The 4,410-nt window shown below is 40.5% G+C and overlaps 1 long non-coding RNA gene across 1 annotated transcript; it reads left to right on the top strand.

Moving 5' to 3' along the window:
* Positions 1-621: 621 nt before the first annotated feature.
* Positions 622-3,808, top strand: LOC145449187 (uncharacterized). The gene is made up of 2 exons (XR_013918165.1): positions 622-2,934; positions 3,162-3,808. It is a non-coding gene; the product is annotated as an uncharacterized LOC145449187 (long non-coding RNA).
* The last annotated feature ends 602 nt before the right edge of the window (positions 3,809-4,410 follow it).

The following is a 4,410-nucleotide window of genomic DNA, read 5'->3' as shown; positions in this document are numbered from 1 at the left end:
CTTGATGGTCTGTAATGTATTGAAATTGTTGAAAACAATATATTCAATAATCAGACGAATAGTTGAAATTGGTAGCGGTGATACGTTGTATGAGTCGGACGAGTACGCCTTGATAGGTGCCTGCACAGTAGGGTTGTTCAGATTTGGGCAATTTTTTGGAAACTTGTTTTGCGTAATTCCAAATGATAGTGTAGTGCATAAAAACACCTCTAAAACCGATTTTGGTCATTTTCATCGCGGTCTTCCCTGCGCGCAAAGCCCCCAAAGACCCACGGATCAATAGACACTTACGTGACCTTTGACACGAACCAATCAGGTTGCAGTAGGATGTAAACAAAGAACAAGCCCGGGCAAGCTTACTATTAGCTCTTATGGAAAAGGGTTGAAAAATATAGGTTTTTAGCAAAATTACATTGAATTGGGAATAGCTGGCTTTGGTGAATGGTAATAACGTAAAGCTAGTATGTATATGCAGTGTTATAACCTACAATAAGCATGAATGATGGCAAGCACGCATCAGCATGGTATGTCCAAATGAATGAATTTCTGACAACTTTCCGGATGAAGCAACTATTGCTGTATTATCCTTAGTCGTATACTATAGGATTGACGTACCGAATAGAATGTATTAGAGGAATATTGAGTCAGGATATGTGTGGTATCCATTATGTGGCGTTATATGCGTTCTATTTATGGAATCGACATTTGTATATAGTAGTCTACAGTCTGTATCATTATCTAGCAAATTACTGTTGCACTGGACACTTGTCTGCATATTCAATGATCATATTAATATGATATATGTTAGGCAACATGATCCGTTCCCAGCTGAAATCGTCATTTTTTGTTCTAGCTCGTGTATTGAATCTATCAGGATAAACACTGTGCTAATAGCCTGTGTAACATGGAGATGGCTACCCAGACCGTTCTTGGTGTGCGCTTTTACCTTTCCCAGAGCCAATGACATGCATGGAAGAATGTAAAATCTGGATAAAGGCATGTGGACTTCCTTGTAGTCATCTGAACTCTCATTTTATTAAGAAAATGACATATCTATTATTGTACCAAAAATATTGAATCGTGACATAATCTAGAATCTAGATTAGTGGTTCCCAACGTGGGCGATATCGCCCACCAGGGGGCGATTTGGCCGTCTAGGGGGGCGAAAATGGACAAAGGGGGCGACGGGGGGGGCGAAAATAGCGAAGGGGGCGATAGGGGGGCGATGACGCGTCAAAACGGCTGACATTCTTTTTTTTTTTTTAGTCAACCCACGGAAATTTAGTTACAAAAGTGTGTCAAATTAGACATCGAGCCGAAAATTTGACCCATTTTTTTTAGTCAACCCGCCGGTGATTACAGGTTTGTATGCCCAATTTTCGGTACACAAAATTTGGGGGGCGATGATCGGTATTGACCTTGAAAAGGGGGCGATAGGTCGAAAAAGGTTGGGAACCACTGATCTAGATGAAACAATTCTGTGTTTCAAAATGGGTCCAATCTGAAATGCAGTCACACTTGATGGCACAATCGACTTGGTGTGTGTCTCGTTTTATTCCACTCCAGTTTTGTTGCTTGATGGTCTGTAATGTATTGAAATTGTTGAAAACAATATATTCAATAATCAGACGAATAGTTGAAATTGGTAGCGGTGATACGTTGTATGAGTCGGACGAGTACGCCTTGATAGGTGCCTGCACAGTAGGGTTGTTCAGATTTGGGCAATTTTTTGGAAACTTGTTTTGCGTAATTCCAAATGATAGTGTAGTGCATAAAAACACCTCTAAAACCGATTTTGGTCATTTTCATCGCGGTCTTCCCTGCGCGCAAAGCCCCCAAAGACCCACGGATCAATTCTCCTTACTTCTGACGTGTTTACGTCATATCTTTATCTGTAGTGTTGACCGTGTCACTGGTTTGGAGCTTGTGTGAAGTTATCAGTTCAAGACGGCTATGTAAGGAGGGTAAATATATCTGTATTCATAACTGTACTGAAATGCAGTCCTATAAATGCCAGATGAATCTTCGTTATACCATGCAGAACCGGTATATCGTGTTCATGGGAAACATGTATTGGTAGCACGTTTGTTATGAATCGTACACTGAAGAAGCACCATCGTGTTGTGATTGTGAGTCGAGCTCGAGAACAGATGCACAGACATTTCCAGCTGGTGTTAAGCTAGTAAATGTTACTGGAAGGCATGTAATATGTTATGTCAGTAATCTTTGCCTCGATTTTAGTGTTACTGTAAAATACTGAGTTATCCAATTTGCTGGTAGGCTAGAATTTGGTTGAAGAAGAATGTCTGAAACAAAGCGGAGAAAGGTGTCGGACCCACCAAGAACAAGATCGAAGTCTGGTCATTATTTGATTGGATATTCATCTGAGTGTATTATTCACTCCAAGTTACCCACTCTACGCCAAGTTCTACAGTATTTGCTGTATCTGAAAGAGGAATGCCCTAAAACGACCAAAACTCAGGATTGACCGATAATGAAGCAGCTATGTTGATTAGTGCCTTCATACAGGCATGCGGTGGGGACTTAAATGACTTTGTGCTATCCAGGTCAACTATAAAGAGACGTAGAGAAGCTAATCGTCTTGAGATTTCGCATGAAATATACGAGTCATTTCAACAAGACCTACCGAATCATGCTGCTATACACTGGGATGGAAAGTTGACAGAAGACAGGTATGGAACAAAGTATGAAGCATTGCTGTTATTTTGTCTTCTCATCCTTTGCATACCAATGGAAAATTACTTGGAATTCAAAAGATTGAAAATGCCACAGGAGAGGTCCAAGCTAAAACTGCATTTGATTTGATAACGACTTGGAGTTTGCAGAATTCCATTGCCACGTTGGTATTTGACACGACATAAAGGAATAGTGGATGGAAAAAAGGAGCTGCAAAGTTACTGGAAGACCGCCTAGGTAAATAAATGTTGTATCATGCTTGCCGCCATCATGTATTGGAGTTGGTGGTAAAGAGTGTCTGGACAATCATTTTTGGACCTGAAACCACAGGTCCTGAAAATACATTATTCAACAATTTCAAAAAAACAACTACCGAAAAGATGTTGCTGAATCTGCTCTTAATAAGTTGAAGAAGCATCCATGGTACATTGTGGAAGAAACTTTGGTTTATGCCTTGTTCTCAGAAAAAGAAAGTTGCGATACCAGAAAAAGCATTGCAAGCCGCCTACTGAAAGTTGAAAAACCGCAATCTTATCGACGCGGGCCACGCATTCTCTCATCAGAAGGGACTATAGAGGATAACACCACTTTGGCTGATTTAGTGGGCCCTCAGTCATGGCATTTGTTCAACGAATTTGAGTGTTCTGGAGAATGGTTGAATCAGCCTGTGGAACAATGGCCTAAGTATGAAACATACAATGAAATGAGCCATTTTGGAAGTAATGTCAAAGTCGTTAATGACGCTGCTGAACGAGGAGTTAAACTCAATACCGACTTTGCTTCGATCATCACAGATGATGAGCGCCAAAAGAAAAGTATGCTGCAAGTTGTTGAGCTACACCGTCAGAAGTATCACAACTTCAATAAATCCACACTGAAATCCTATGAGCCTGCCTGAGACTAGAGCCTGTTGTTATCCACTTTTTGTTTTTATGCTTACCTAATTCTCAACATGTTCTTCAATGATAATACCTGTCTTTTCATCTTTCACAATTGTCTCAAGTCACGTAAATGGTCGGCCTACTATGTCCGGATTTGTGTTTTGCCTTATTCTGCTTTTCAAGTTTGATAATGCCATTTTCCTTACAATAAATTCATCAAGTTTCAGAAACATAGTCTGTGCCAGATTTCTTATGTTAACTCAGTTGTAAGCACATACCATAGTGGGTGACGACAATGACTTATATGTATTGAGATTGTTTCTGTTTCCGTAAGAACACCGGGGACGTTTTCAGACAGAATGCATTGGTAGTTGAGTATCAGGCCCCCATTTAGACTTACCTGTCATGATCATTTGAGAAGAAGCCTAGTGTCGTGAGCTTTTGACATTTGCATTCTGGCCGTATTCGCTACTGTGACAACGTCTTGGACAGGACAGGTCTGAGTTTTTGTGTTCGGAGGTGGTGGGGGAGGGGGGTGTCAACTTTCTTTCAGACGTATTAGATACTGCAAACCTGATGCGGATTAGGTGAATTGAAGCTACTATAAAGGTGAAATTACATTCATATACAATATGTCTTTGATTAACATTTACAGAGTTGAAACCGGCTGGAAATGCCTGTATTCGTTCATTTCATACATAGGCCTACCACCCGGCTACCTATACCAAATACGGGAAGGGGAAACACATTTGGCATGTATAGGAATGTAGGTATGTTCAATTGTCAAAAAGATAATTCAACCTGATATTTCCCAGCTCTACTCGGCCGTTTT

Source organism: Botryllus schlosseri, chromosome 10 (genome assembly GCF_051294905.1).
Source record: "Botryllus schlosseri isolate E-star chromosome 10, Bs_hap1, whole genome shotgun sequence".
NCBI classification, from domain to species: Eukaryota; Metazoa; Chordata; class Ascidiacea; order Stolidobranchia; family Styelidae; genus Botryllus; species Botryllus schlosseri.
Note: the sequence above shows the minus strand (reverse complement) of the source record. Positions and strands in the feature narration are given on the sequence as shown.